This window comes from Castanea sativa, chromosome 1 (assembly GCF_040712315.1).
Source record: "Castanea sativa cultivar Marrone di Chiusa Pesio chromosome 1, ASM4071231v1".
NCBI lineage: Eukaryota > Viridiplantae > Streptophyta > Magnoliopsida > Fagales > Fagaceae > Castanea > Castanea sativa.
The window spans coordinates 19,023,170-19,039,760 of NC_134013.1; the positions used below are offsets into that span (position 1 = coordinate 19,023,170).

At 32.7% G+C, this 16,591-nt stretch overlaps 1 long non-coding RNA gene across 1 annotated transcript; it reads left to right on the top strand.

Moving 5' to 3' along the window:
* The first annotated feature begins 1,403 nt into the window (after window positions 1–1,403).
* On the top strand, window positions 1,404–16,471 carry LOC142612302 (uncharacterized). Its single transcript, XR_012840141.1, has 4 exons — window positions 1,404–1,596; window positions 10,156–10,217; window positions 14,579–14,616; window positions 15,898–16,471. It is a non-coding gene; the product is annotated as an uncharacterized LOC142612302 (long non-coding RNA).
* Window positions 16,472–16,591: the final 120 nt, after the last annotated feature.

A 16,591-nucleotide genomic window follows, 5' to 3' on the forward strand; every position in this document is an offset into this window, starting at 1 on the left:
AAATTCTTTAAATGGATGTACATCACTTAAAAATGGCTAAGTGATAAAATTTCTTAAATGGATGTAAATCATTGAAGAAGTCAAGTGATAAAATTCCTTAAATGGATGTACATCACTTAATAATGGCTAAGTGATAAAATTCATTAAATGTATGTAAATCACTGACGAAGCCAAGTGATAGTATTCCTTAAATGGATGTACATCACTTAAAAATTACTAAGTGGTAAAATTCCTTAAATGAATGTAAATTACTGACTAAGCCAAGTGATAAAATTTCTTAAATGGATATACATCACTTAAAATGGCTAAGTGATAAAATTCCTTAAATGGATGTAAATCACTGACGAAGCAAAGTGATAAAATTCCTTAAATGGATGTACATCACTTAAAAATAGCTAAATGATAAAATTCCTTAAATGTATGTAAATCACAGATGAAGCCAAGTATTAAAATTTCTTAAATGGATGTACATCACTTAAAAATGGCTAAGTGATAAAATTCCTTAAATGAATGTAAATCACTGACGAAACTAAGTGATGAATTCTTTAAATGGATGTAAATCACTTAAAAATGGCTAAGTGATAAAATTCCTTAAATGAATGTAAATTACTGACGAAGCCAAGTGATAAAATTCCTTAAATGGATGTAAATCACTGACGAAACCAAGTGATAAAATTCCTTAAATGGATGTACATCACTTAAATGTTTTAGTGATAAAATTCCTTAAATGGATGTAAATCACCTGAAAGACAAGCTAAGTGGGACAACCCCTAAAAGGATATAGATCACTTCAACGAGGCTAAGGGAGGCAGACCATATGGCAAAGGTCAAGCAAAAAACAAAAAGTTCGCGTAGCAAGCAATGGAAGACGATCATCATAGCTTGAGCAACTTCATTAGCCTCCATTTCTTTATGGACTCAAAGTCCAGGTTCTCCAAATCAACCCCCAGACCACGTTTCACCAAGTACCTCTGTAACACCCCGACCCAACTTTATAGTTTAACTATGTGTTTGAATGGTTGATTATTATTTTAAGCCATATCATTTTTATAATTAATAGAAGAGTATTTAATAAATATATTATTCTATAATGCCTTTGAATAAGAATTGTAAAGATTATAAATAAGTGAATGGTTAATTGTATTATAAAAATATACTAAGTATGTACAAAATTATATTAAGTGGTTAAGTTATTAGATATATAGTTGTTGGTATTTAATTTAGTGTATAAAGTTAAAGGTTTATATGAAAAATTATTTTATTATTTGGGCCTTTCTAGAATATAAGACTATGGGAGGGTGAAAAGTATAAATACGAAAAGTTGAAAAGGTGAGCCAACCTTTTCTTTCCTTATCAACACATGTGCCCCACAAATCCTTCTCCCTTATCTTTTCTTGGCTGCACCAGAAGGTTCTTCTTTTATCATTCTTTCTCTATTCATTTTCTTTGTTCTTAGCTCTTTGTTCTTCTCTTGTTCTTACACGGTAGCACCTTACTTCTCACCAACAGCTCTCCCTCTCTCACCGAGACCATATAGTTCACTCTATGGAAGAAATTAAAAGATAAGCCTTAAGATTTCAGCTTCAAAGTTTGTGGGTAAGTAAATAAAAACCTCATCTTATTATGGGTATTTTAATGGTGGAATGGCTTGCTTTAGTTTCACTTCTATGTTCTCTAATCTGATTGTTAGAAGCTGAAATTTGTGGTTTGGAAAATTAGGAAATCATGAACTTGTAAGTCTATATATATATATATATATATATATATATATATATATATATATATATATATATATATATATATAAACATCCCTATGCTCTTGCTGAATGTTGGAGAAGTTACTTTAATAATCGAATTCTTGATGTCTCTGAAAAATTATGGAAAGACTACCATTTCTTTGGTTGTACAGACAGAATTTCTGTTTTTGTTAACAAACCTTATGTCTCTGCGGTCCGGCACTTACAATGGGCAGAACATGATGACCTAAGAATATTTCTCACAAGAGATCCTGTTTACGAACCATTAATGTATTGTGGTTTCTGTAACCAATATTCAACTTATCATGAATATGAATGCAATGATGATCCCCCATGGGATCCCTCTCCAAGGGACCCTTATGCTAGTTACCCGTCTGATGCAGCTTCTACCTAGAAGCATATTGGTCTAGCTAGATGATGCTACTAGTTACTATTTGCCGAAGATGCTTTCCTGATAATAATGATTTCTTGTTGACTACATTCTTATCTATAGGACAAACCATTCTGGCACCATCCCTACGTATCAACTTTCCTCCATTGTTGACTTTCCAAGATGAAGACTTTTCCAAAAGATAATGCTATTTACTTGCTATTTTGCTGATATTTTGGGCACAACATGCCAAACTACTTTTGGTCTCAAAAGCTGATCTGATTCCTTCCGGATATTGCTCTCTTATTGCCTCTCACGGGTCCTAATATGAATAGTAAAATGTCACTATTTGTTTTGTACTATTTACTGCTTTATTCACATATATAAGGGGGGTTGTCCCTTATTGTTAAACTCAGAATCTTTTCTAGGATTTTCCTTAGAACTCTCTCTAGGACTTCCTTAGATCAAGATATCTCACTGATACATAAAGCTTGTAACTAGGAACCAGGACTAACTTTCAAGCCTTGTACTGTTTACCCAACCTGTTGATCACTGTAATCTTGTTGCTACTACTGCTACTGTAAGTATTTTGATGTATATTCAATAAACACTTCTGTTTTCAATACTTTGAATTATTTTGATATACAACTGTTTGGCTGGTTCTACCGCCTTACTTTCAATTATCATTTACTTTGAATTATTCCATATATTTGCTATCTGTTGTGCTTCCGCCTTCTGCGCTGTCGTCCTTCCCCCTTTACGGTATCAGAGCCATTCTTTCCTTGGCCGATAGTGTTGTTGTGTCTTTCATATTCTGTCCGTGTCTACCTGACCTTGTGATACTTCGTTGTTGTGTTGATCTCACCGTCGTTGGCGCCACCGCCATTGTAAAAAGTCCCATATCCGAACAGTAAGGCCCGTGAAGCCAGGAGAACGTGAGGGCGTGAGAGGAATAGGGTTGATGACTGGTATGTGTTACGAAATGCAACGGTTGTGAGAAAAACATGATAATTGAGTGTTATAACTAAGTTAGATATTAATAGGATGTGGAGATCCGACTCCTCTGTTAGTTCTAGGACTGGTTGTCCTCCTGATATTGTGAATGAAGAAGACCTCACTGTTGGAGAAAGTGAGTACCCGAATTTTAGAAAATGGAATATTCCTAAGGTTTCTACTAAATCTGTTTATGATCTAAATTGGACTGAAAAAAGTATTTTCTCTAAATATAGAGCTAGAACTGTTGAATAAACCTTTTCTATTTCCAAAACTCATGAAAAATGTTGTTTATTTTCCAAGAAAAATATTAACGAGTATTGGTCCAAGAAAAATCTTAAATATTTACACATTGGTTTGGTTCAAGTTGCTATTAAACCTTTAACAAGAAAAGGAATTGATGCTTCTGTGCTTATGTGTTTACGCGATGCTAGATTTAAGAAATTTAAAGATAGCATTCTTGGCATGATTACTGCTTCTATGTATGATGGTCCTGTTTACTTTGATTGTTATCCTGATCTTGCTCTTGCTCTTGCTCCTGCTCTTGCTCTTGCTCTTGATGATCCTAATATTATTAAAGCTTTAACTTTGAATATATCGATATCTGGTTATGATATGGATGATGGTAGTAGACCTTTTACTCTTATTTACCGAATTTTTTATAGATTGCTTGATTCCCAGCTAACTTCTCGGTCTAGAGGACGTGATCCTGCTGGAAAAACTATGTTGATTCAATGTTCCACCCCTGATGCTAAGATCCAAGTCCCTAAAATGATTCAATTGCAAGATATTACTCTTCCCAAAGAATGGACTTTGGAACAAGTTGCACCACCTATTAAACCTGTTTTTGATGAACTTGATCTTACTAAAATTGCACAATACACTGATGGAACTGTTAAAATATTTTTTGATGATACCAAATGTTTTCCTACTCACAAACCTTTAAGAATCAATGAAGGAAGAAAGTCCTTTGTTGGATCTGAAAGTGTTGTTAAAAGAAACGCTGATGTTGACGAATTTTTGAAAAAGAATTTTGAACCACTTGATTTAAAGCTAAAAGGAGTTGCTAGCAACAATTCCCAAGTTAGCAATACTTATTATTCAACTAAACCTGAATTTCTCCCAAAATACGATCAAGAAGAAGAAGAAGCTGCAAAATCTGAGGCTCCTTCTGGATCTGATTTTCCACCTATTGAAACTGAAACCCCTCAGCCTTTCAAACATCTACGTGTGATAAATTTGATGGATATGGATGTTGAAACCCCTGCTTTTCAAATAGATATGGTTGCTTTAAGTAATGAATTCTTTTCTAAAGCACACCGTGATAAAAGAAAGTATTACCAAAGTACTTTTGCTCAGTCTGAGAAAGACAGAATCAAAAGGAAATGGAGAGAAAAAATGAAATTAAAACAACATATTTTGTTTTTTGATTATCTTGAGAATTATTATGTTTCAAGAAATGAGGTTCATACCAATTACTTGAACGTAATAAAAAAATTCGCTTTTGTTAAACATGATAAAACTATTGTTAAATTTAGTCATCCACCCCTTGAAATTGTTTTGATTACTTGCAAAAATGATAAAGAAAGCACTGAGGTGAAAGCCCCCCCTTTCAAAATTTCTGATGATAAAACACATGTTTTTGCCATTATTGAACAAAACAATTTTACTAATGAATCTTTGCATATTATTGGTCAACAGCTTGACCGTATTGAAGAAAAAATTGATGAAAAACCTGCTGTTTCAAAACCTGAGAAACCTTTGATTGATTTACCCAGTCAAAGAAAAAATATTGATTTTAAAACTTCTCAGAGTAAAACTTTTGACTTGGTTAATTCCCAAGGATCAACTGTTGAAAAGATTGAAAAAATGCTTGTTGATCTAAAAGTTAAAACCGAGCAAACTTTTAGAAGCGCTGCTTGTGCTATTTCAAGAAATGAGAAAGAAATTGTTTCTGATGACGACACAAATTCTGACTCATTATCTTCAAAATCTTCTAAAAATGCTTTTGATGATGGCATAAGTTTATTAGAAATTAAAATATTTGTTGGAAAACCCAATCCCACGTCTTTTACAAAAAATTGGTATTCTAAACCCACTCCTCCTGATGTACAGTTTGAAGAAAGATCTTCTCAAACTCAATTTTCTGTTTCTGCTGATAAACTTTATGAATGGAATATTGATGGTTTATCTGAACAAGAAATTATTAACAAAATGGCTCACATGTCTTTGGTTGGTATTGCATACATAAATAACCATGACAATCTTGATCATCCTGATATTGTTGATTTGCTTGCATCTGGTTTTACTAGTTGTCTTCGAGGTTAGTGGGATTCACATCTCACAGAAGAATCCAAAGAATCTATTAAACATGCTATTAAAAGAGATACTGATGGTATGCATATTTTTGATGAAAATATTAATCGTGGCGTTCCTGATGGTGTTAATACTTTGGTTTACACCATTCTTAAACATTTTGTTGGTACTCCTTTCAATATTTCATCTCGAATTTCTGACTATTTGAATAATTTGAGATGTCCTACTATGTCTGATTACAGATGGTACCAAGATGTATTTACTTCTAGAGTCATGCTCAGAAAAGACTCTACGAAGCCTTATTGGAAAGAGAAGTTTATTGACGGTCTGCCTCCTATCTTTGCTCATAAGGTAAAAAATGAATTAATTGATAAAAATGATTCTATTGATTTTGATAATTTAACTTATGGTGATATTTTCAGCACTATTAAGAAAATTGGAATTAATATGTGCAATGATGAAAAATGGTTAAAACAACAGTTAAAAGATAAAAAGAAAGCTAAATATGAAATGAGCAATTTCTGTGAACAATATGGTTTGCCTCCTATTGCCCCTTCCAGGTAAAAAGGAAAAAGTAAACATGATAAGGTTTACAAAAGTTATTCCCATAAAAAACATAAAAGATACAGAACCCACTTTGTTAAACCCAATGATTTTTATGCAAAAAACAAATCTGCTTTTCAAAAACATGATAAACAGAGATCAGGTAAAGGTAAGTGCTTTAACTGTGACAAATTTGACCATTTCAATAAAGACTGTAACCAAAAGCCTGGTAAATTGAAAAATAAGTTGAACATGTTAAACATTAATAATAATGATCAAAATGAATTATTTCAGATTCTTGAATCTGCTGCTTCAACTGATTCCTTTGAAGAGGATTTTTCCTCCTCATCTGATTCTGATTATCACTCCCGTAGTGATGTTTCTAAATCTCTTAATATTAAACTTGGCTGTAGAGATTCTTGTTGTAATGTGATTAAATCTGTTAAAATGTTAACCAAAAGTAAAGAGAATGATGATTTACTATTAACAATGATTAGTAAAATTGAAGACCCTAATTTACAGAAAGATTATCTTGACAAGTTTTTGAAAAACTTAATAAAAGAAGATAAGGTTAAAAGACCTAATTCTACGATAAGTTTTGAAGAAACTCTAAATAGATTTAATAAAAATAAATCAAAAGAGATAACTGTTAATGATCTTCAACGTGAAATAAAAACTGTTAAACAAGAAATAATTCAATTACAAAATGAAGTTAAAACTATTAAACATGATAATGATCATCTTAAACAAGAATTGTTAATTCTAAAAATTGATAAAACTATGGATAAACACCAATCTGATGATGATGAGCATAAAGACAGAGATGAATCCGATAAACAAGCTTCTCCTTCTGGTAATGTTTCTGATCATACCTTGATTAATTTGATTGATAATCAATTGTCTCTTGTTAAACATATGTTGCCCAAATGGTACACTAAAGTCAAAATTGTTGTTGCTCATGATTATGCTTTTGATGTTGTTGCTATGATTGATTTTGGTGCTGATGTTAATTGTATTCAAGAAGAATTGATTCCTTCTAAATATTTTGAAAAATCTACTGAAAGATTAGTTTCTGCTAATGGAACTAAAATGAAAATCAAGTATGAATTAAACAATGCTCACATTTGCCATGATAATGTTTGCTTTAAGATCCTCTCTATACTTGTTAAAAACATGACTGATAAAGTAATTCTTGGTTTGCCTTTTATAGATTCTTTGTATCCTTTTCTTATTGAAGATGATGGAATTACTACTGATCCTTTTGGACAGAAAGTAAAATTCAAATTTTGTTCAAAGTGTGAAACTCATATTGATAATGTTAATAAACATCTTAGCTTCAATAAACAAAACGATAGCTCTAAGAAGACTGGTGGACAACTCTCTACTCATTTGTTGCCAACAATAATTGCCAATTGTCACAGTGTCCTGATGAATGAAAGTTACCCTGACAATATGAATATCTCTCTTGTTGACCACTTACATGATGACAAAAACTCTAGTGAAAAGCATATCTTCACCAAGGAATGTCCTACGGATGCTAAAACTCAAAAAAACATTCTTTGCATTAGGCTTTTGACCAAGTTTTTGCTTTGGTCCAAATTTGTCCGTAGCATGTTCTCCTCTTACCCCAATATTCTCCAAAATAATCATTGTCATCCTAACACTCATTGTCCGGCACAACTAATATATATTACTATTATCCTTTGGCTTTTGAAACATACTTTTTAAAAGAATTTTTTTGATACTATTTACTCTCACTTTTCCAAAAAATATTCTATCATACTATTAACTATGACCAACTGGCTTAACATCCTCTCCCTTACTTGGCAGGATAAAGTAAGATTTAATACTACCACTACTAAGTGGAATATTATGACTTCTTCGGCAGAGAAGAGGGACAAGAGGAAAGCACTTGCACAGGACTTTCCTCAAGACAAAAGGTTCCCAGCGGGACACCCTTTTGCAATGCATGAAGGCGCATCTTCTGGAGTAAAATCTATTGATGCAACATCCCTTCAGGAATTTGTCCTGGCAGAGGTGACATATTCCAGTGGTGATATCATATTAACCTTACAAGAAGTATTGAATAGAGATTTACAATTCCATAATGGAATCTATAGTGAACTACCAGATTCTATTAAATTCATTCTTGACAACCTTCAAGCTGCCTATTCTTCAAACCACCACAAACTATTCAACAAAACCATGAGAGCACTTGAAATTCACCTTGTTAACCTTACTACCCAAATTGTTGACCCCACTACTGAAAATGCAGCCTTTGCCGACCAATTTTTTAGTTGCCTTGTTTACGCTCAAAACCGTCATGATGAATCAAACCTGGTTAGTCAACTCTTTGGCAAAGAGAAAATTCATTCAATGGATAGAAAGACTATAATGGGTACTGATTTTGTTAAATTGAGTCTAAAAAACGAATCTTTGCTTAAAAGTACTATTGCCAACTTGCCTCCAGAAGTACAAACTTGTATTTTTGAAAGCAAGGCTATGACTAAAGATCTTGATCTTTGGTTAAAACATTTCAAAACCCTTGTCTCAATTGCCCCTACCATTGTTGAACCTGATAGCCCTAACAAAGGCTACCTGAAAAAGAAATGGGGAAATAACTTTGGGAGCAATCTTAGAGTACATGAAAAAACCCATCCTTTCTCTGGCCTTTTGATTAATTATGAAGATGGTTCTGATAATTATCCCTTCTGGCTTTCTCAAATGTTTGAATTTGGTTTTGTCAGACTCATCAAATTAACGAGTCATGATCAAATTAACCAGTTTCCTGATATTATCCAAAAGGCTGTTGCAGATGTTGCAGCAACCCTTTATGTTTCAATTCGATGTTGGAGTACTTTGCCCAAATGGGAAAAGAATAATTAGATGAATGTTCAACCTTCTAAGCATCTTGTTCTCATTAATGGATATACTCACCAAGGTCAATGGTATGAAGGAAATGCTTATGTTTCACATAAACATCCCTATGCTCTTGCTGCATGTTAGCGAAGTTACTTTTATATATATATATATATATATATATATATATATATATATATAATGTTTTAAGAAACTTTGAAATTGTGTTGGTGATTTGTTGAAGGTAAATTATGGTTTTTACTAATTGATGATTGTATATGATGAAGGAAGTAAGAAAAAGTTAGGATGAGTACTTTTGATATTACTGCTGGGATTTTTGTTGAATGTAATTTTGCTATAAATGGTTAAATGACTATATATAAGTGTTTTTTAACATGTCTAATGAGTGTATAAAAATCTCTATATGATAATAAGACTATTTGCAATCATTTTGTGACAGATTCTGTGTTTATGCATGATAAATTGTGTATTAAATTGTATATAGTGAATTAGGATGCTAGGAGTAGTTCTTATGAATGCTAAGACACATATGGTTATAATGGAAGTGGTCTCACGGCATTTGGATCAATATAAAAATAATGGTTTAATTCCTAAGTTGCATAAAATTCTGTCAGGATAGATTTGAGTATGCTGTATTGTATGATTTTTAGTAAATTATTGTTTTACGATTTGACTCCGAAATTGATATTGTATTTACTAGACATCCAGAGGAGTTGCTTTGTAAAATTTCATGAAGTTTAGATGTGAATTGATAGCCCATTTGTATTTTATAAGTGAAGTATATGCTGCTGGAATAAAACCGTGAACAGTAAGGGACATGCCTAACTTTGAGGATTTAATTCTAAAGTTAGGGTGAATGATTTGAGCTATAATTTATTATGCTCATCATTTGGTATGTGTGGATCATAGCTAAATTTTTTATACCTTGGTTTAAGGTTTAGTACTTAAAGGAGGGGTTCAAAACTATTCTACTGCTTTTTCATGTTGCCATATGAGTGTATATGGTTATATGACCATGCTTAAAAGAGTTTATGTTTATGCATGCATTATTGCCCTAATCTCAAAGCACCTTTTGAAATGAAGTTGGCTCTTCTAGAGATACGAGATTAATGTGAGAATGTTGGTTTCTCTATGATTTAGTACATCATGTTGTTTGATGAATGTATTTTGTGTTTGTGGGAACCTCGTTGAGGTGGGATTAGGATTTTCTTGATTTTAAGATCTAGGTTTTGAGATGAATGTGTAAGTTTAGGAGTAGGTATAATTGATAGTAATAAGCTTTGATATTTGGTTTAGGTGTTACTAGTTACCAAGCCTGAACTCCTTCGACTTTAGGCTCTCAATTCCTATGCTTTCAGGTAAGGGATAAGTTATATGAGTATTTGGTAAGTCATGAGGTTATTTTAAAGTGTATTATGCATTAAAGTGTATTATGCATTAAAGTGTTTTCGATTAGAGATATGACATATAATCATGTTTCAAACAAAGATATGTTCGTGAGCTTTCGAAACCTTATGTATATGATTTAAGTATATTGATGCTATTACTAATTCCACGAATATGATGTTTAAAGAAAACAATGGAAGTGCTTTTATTATGAAATGTTATGCAAACTATGAATTTCAGTATGATGTATAAGTATGAAATGTTTTCGGGATATGTCATCTGACGATCTGAACTCAACCAGTAGGGGTTTAATTACTGGCTTTCTAAGGAAAATGTTATCTGATTGACCATTAAAAGTGAGACTGGCTTTGCTGTACCCACCCTTGTTGGTAACGGCCAACTTGTGGAGGATGCTAACCTACCCCAATGGTTGAAGATATGTATTATGATGTGATCCCGAGAATACCTGGCATTGTGGGAATGTTGGATGCCTAGCACAGTGGTACTATAAGCCTCCCAAATAAGTACAGATTTATCAAATATGAACTGACCAATATGTTAATTATGAACAACTATATTATGTTATTAACCATAAGAGAATGATTTTGTTTAAATGCATTGTGAAAAGTTAAAAGCTCTCATGGAAAAAAGAAGTTTCTGATGAAAAGAAAAGCTGTTATTTAAAGACAAAAGTTTTTGAAGTTTTGTTGTGCTTTAAAGATAAAGAATCTGATGAAAAGGTTTTAGTGTTCTTTAAAGATAAATATTTTGATGAAGGTACAAGTTTATGTTAAAAAGTCATCAGAAATCTGTTCTTTAAGACACGTTAAGTTTATGACTATGAAATTTATAATATTTTATGAGATGAAGTTTATAACGAAAAGTTTTCTTATTTGTTAAGATGTTTCTAATTTAAGATAAAGTTACCAATTATTAGATTTAAGTCAAAATGATAATTTTGTTATAGGACTATATATATATATATATATATATATATATATATATATGATTTTAAACAATTAATATTATATATGGTGACTTTGTAAGAAATAAAAGAAATTTAGCCTGAAAGGTTTTGGTAATATTATTCTGATAAGAAGGAGATCAATTATTTTCCTATGAAAAATGTATAAGTTATTATTATGAATAATATAAAATACTGTGCATGAAAAGATGTTCTCTTATCTGAATAATCGTAAAATGAAATGAGTTGATTTACATGCATTCTTATTAAATTTTTGTGTATCTTACCCTTACTGAGCTGTGTAGCTCACCCCTTCCACTCTTTCAATCAACAAGTTTTATTTTAGAGCAGAGGGAGCCTTAGTCGAGTTTTGGAAGAAGCTGATTTTAGTTTTAAAAGCATAGATCCCAAATTAGCAATTTGATGTTTAGCTTTGTAGCATTGTGTATTTTAGGACCTAATGAAAGTTGTGTACCTTAAAGTATTAAGAGATGTATCATGTGAAATTTAGAATTTAATTAACTGGTGGATTATGTTATTCTTTGAGTACAGTGTAGATGCCCTGAATGTCAAGTGAAATGTTATATCACTTAAGTAAAGAAACAAGAATGAAAAGAAAGAGGGAAGCTTTTGTAAAAGTTTTGTAAAAATTAAGTTGATTCTTGTTAATATCAGGTTTAAGCCTGATATTAGTATGTCGGTCATGGTCACAAATTTGGGTATCGGGTTTGGGGTGTGACAACCTCCTTAGCAGTTCGAAGCATTTATAATACCAGTTGAACAAGACAGTATTGTACTCCTCAGTAAGCTGGAATGCTTGAATAGCCTAGGCAGTCGCAGTCTTGATCTTTTGATCAAACGACTGGAGCTGCTCGTCCTCTTGCATCGTCAACAACTTCTAGATTCTAAGCTCATTGGTCAGAGCTTTAACTTTCTCCTTGGCAGCATTCCCTTCGTCCATTGTTGATATGAGCTCCTTTCTCAATGTGGAGCCCTCAACCTCCAATGCCTCCAGCTTGGAATCGGCCACAACCGCCTTCTCCTTGTGGACTAGATACTTCGTAGCGATATGGATCGTCTCTCCAAGCACATGGCACTCATAAACATTTGGACGAAGACAATACTACTTTAGAGAGAAATATACAAACACCAATGGAAAAACATCAAGTCTTCCCTAAAGCCTCATTGTCAAAACAACAAATGGCACGACCAAGCTACAAAAGAATGATGAAGGGATCTAAAGAAATAAAAAATGGTCGTCCAAAAAAAAAAATCAAAGTGGTCATCCAAAGAAATCACCTTGCCCTACAGCAATGATAAAAAATGGTCGTCCAAAGAAATTAGCTTGCTCTTCAGTATTGATAAAAAATGATCGTCCAAAGAAATTAGATCACTTTCAAGATCAAACTATGATCCCTCGAACGTCCAAAAAGACCTTCAAAAGGCAAATACTAAGAAGTCGTCACAGAAATACTACCATTCCTGAAGAATAAAGTTGTTGAAGATAAAGAAGTCTGAATCTAAACAAGTCAAGAACATTCCCTAAGCCTGACTAGCATAAAGCAAAATCAGACTTGGGAATGGGGGGCAATTGATGAGTCCATAAAAACTATTAAGGTCGTCCATTTTAATGGACGGTCATTGAGTCATTAGTAGGCCACCAAAGATATATGAGTAACCATCCAACACATTCAATAACGACCATCAAAGATCTTAAACTCTCTCATCAAGACAAAGAACGTTATAATTAAGGTAATAATCACCCTCATTTATGTCCAACAGCTACCTAAGTCACTTATAAAAGGGACAATTTGTCCATTTGCTAAGGTGCGTCACAAACTACTACAAAACATTATCTATATATGAAGGATATGGGTCGATACTAACTTAAGTATCGGAGGCTCCCCCATTGGGCACAATCCGATGGTCTCTTCAATCAACTCTCTTTATCTTGAAGGTACTACAAGATCGTCAAAAGTTACGGATTGGACGAGTGACCCAACTAATGATTTTGACATCATCAGAATTCCCGATTTTTGATAAGTACATCTCCAGTTTACCAGTTCCTGAAATTGAGTGCTGGAGGGTTTTTAGGTGATCTTATGAAGTGAAATTTTGAAAAGTTCTTGGTGCACAAAAATGGTAAAGTTGTTGAAAGATACCAACCAACAACATCACCTTTTTCAAATTGAGGTATTGTTTTCCCTTTTACTTTGCATTCGGTTCAGAAGTTTTGGAAGTTCCTTGTTATTTATATACAGGTTGAAATAAATTTATTGGCAATGGTGATGAATCTGTTTAGCCTATTTGATACATACCAGGACTCCTAACTGTTAAAAAACAAGTGTAATTTCTTTGGAGATATAGCCAAATGACACACTTTCATAATACAAGAAGGAGATATAAAATTGCTTATCAGAAAAAATAAAAAATAAAAAATAAAAGAGAGAGAGAGAGATATAAAATGAAAAATTTTCAAACTAGGTCATGTTTGGAAGTTAAAATGAGAGCTACCATCTCTTTCTAGATCACCTGCTTATTGACACTTATTAGAGCTTTGACAAAGAGTTCTACTAAATTTAAGAACATAACATGTTTCAATTGCATCTAATGGTTTCCCAAATTTACTGGACGAGGAAATTTTATTAGTATCCTAGTATATATTAAGGTTTCATATCCCTAATATGTGGTCGGGTGGTTACATTTGCTCTTCACTGCACATTCAAAATATACGATTATTGATGACATTTCACTCTGCCAAGTTGACTTTTAGTAAATGAATGAACCTTTTGGGATCTTGTATGAATTGTTGACTTGTGTTAGAATTGTGGTTTACCAGGTGTAAGTTTTGAAGAATTAATAACCTTCAATCCAAAAGTACATATTATTTAGAACTTCATAATTTATGCAGTCAACCAAGATTGAGATTTATGCCACCACAAAACTCTCTGGGTTAGTTTACATTTAATAAGGCCATTACCCGCCATTGATTTATTTTCTTCTTCTCTCTTCTTTTTTTTTTTTCTTTTTTTTTTTTTTTGTGAGGGGGGCGGGGGGGAATTGTTTTGATGCTAAAGGCAGTTAATTCACTAACATAGTTATCAATTACGAATTCCAATTATAGTTAGTGTCTCCATGATTTATTACTAATCCAAGAGGAAATTTCAAACCGAGCTTTGCATCCCAAGGTGGTTGCAGAAGAGACAATGTCTGATGATGGTGACACCAATGTTGTGAAAGAGCAACCGGGTTCTTGCGAAGGACCCAAGAATAGTTTGTTATGTTTAATCATGAAGACCAAAATTAAAATTTTTTTTCTTTGGATATGTTTAGTGATGTGTTGAATAATTTGTGTCCTTGATTGTGTAGGATGGATTTTCTTTGGGAAGTCACAGACCCACCACGAGGTACTAACTCATGAGGTTGAGTCCTTGTTTTAATTGAAGCCTAATTTCATATCAAAATCGACTCCCCATTAATTCCAATAGTTGTAAGACATAGAAATCAGAGACCACACATGATATGATATTGAGTTAGCCTTGCTGTTGGGCAGTTGGATTCATTTTGGGTTGCAAGCAAGCATGAAGAGAAGCAAAACCTTTCTCACTTCAAGCTAAAAAAAGTTAATTCAAATATAGAGAGAGTTGTTTTCTTTTGAAAAACAATTCTATCTCCACCAAGCCAAATAAAGGGAATTAAATAATTTTCCAACTCATTTTAAGGAAATTATTAGGTACTCTCGAAGTACCATAAATGCATACTCCCTCCTCTCACATGAATGATGGGTCTCACCATGAATTTAATTAGTGGGACTCACTATTCATGTGAGAGGAGGGAGTACGCATTTATGGTACTCTAGGAGTACACAATAATTTCCCCTTATTTTAAGATTGTTATCAAATATTGGAAAATGAGATAGTTTTCTAAAAATAATGCTTTTTGATAAATGATTCATTTTCTAGAAATTTTAATGTTGTTTATTTCGACGGTTTTTCGTGTTATCTTCTGTCTAGTAGTACCTAGAAATAATGGGTCAAATGAAAATTATCTTTTAACTTTCTTTATTTAACTTGGCATGAAATAGAGTTGTTTTCCATGTCAACATACGCTCTGTTTGTTTCAACAATGATGTTTTCTAGGAAACGAGTCATTTTCTAAAAAGCATTTTCTATAAAACTATTTCAGTTTCCAATGTTTGATAGAAACTTTAAATGAATTAGAAAAACATCCTCCTAACTTCCTTTATTTAGCTTGCTATGAGATATAGTTATTTTCCAAAAAAATTTAACGGAAAACAATCTCTAACAATAAGTCATACTTTTTAGGTTGATCAAACATAGTTTTCTTTTAACTCATCTATTTTATGCTATCAAACACCGGAAAACACAAAAATCTATCTGTACAAATGGTTTTCTATCGTGCCAACCTAATATATTATAAATAGAAAGCCAAAAGATACATGAACCAACAATATCAAATGAAATTTTGTCTTTATGTTTCCACACTTCTTTGACTCATTAAATTCTTTAAAAGCCACTTCTCAATTGAGTTGTTTTCCATACCAACAGTATCATTCTTAACAAAGAACTAAAAAAAGAAAAAGAAAATGGCATCTCCAATTAGTTGCCTATCAATCTTGGTTATCCCTCTACTAGTCACCTCTCTTTTCTACCATGTTTCTAATGCAGATCAAGCCCTTATTCAAAGGGTTTGCGAAATGTCCAATAAGAACTCGTTTTGCTTGTCAGCTTTACTTTCAGACCCACTGAGTAGTACAGCTACTCTATATATGCTGGGAATTATTACTGTTGATTTGAACTTGAAAGTATTCAAAGAAGCCGATAGTCGGATCCCAAATCTTCTTGCATCACTCACAGACTCAGTAGATCGGTCTCGACTTTTGAATTGCCAAACCAATTTAGCTGATGCACACCAGAAAATGATTGCCGCAAGAAACGCTGCGGGAGGACAATCTTATAAGGAAGAGTCAAGTTTAATTATGGATGCATTTACGAAAATTGCAAGTTGTAGTAATGCATATGCGGACCCCCCAAAACGTCAATCACCAATATCAGATCTCACTTACAAAATAGTGGAGCTATCTAATCTTTCTAATGTTATAATTGGAATGATAGGTGCATCTTAAGATATTGTCAACATAATCTTATGTGATCTATAATAAAAATAGGTTTGCTAAGGTCCTTGTAACTCAATTGCTACCTCTTGGAGGTACTGTATAAAAAATATAATCAATAAAGACATACTTGTATTAATATTTATTTTTAATCATCTCTCTTTCCCTCAATCAATATGGTATTATTGCATTATATTCAATACATCTTTGTGTTAACATTATTTCAACCATTGGTCACTTTCAGGTCA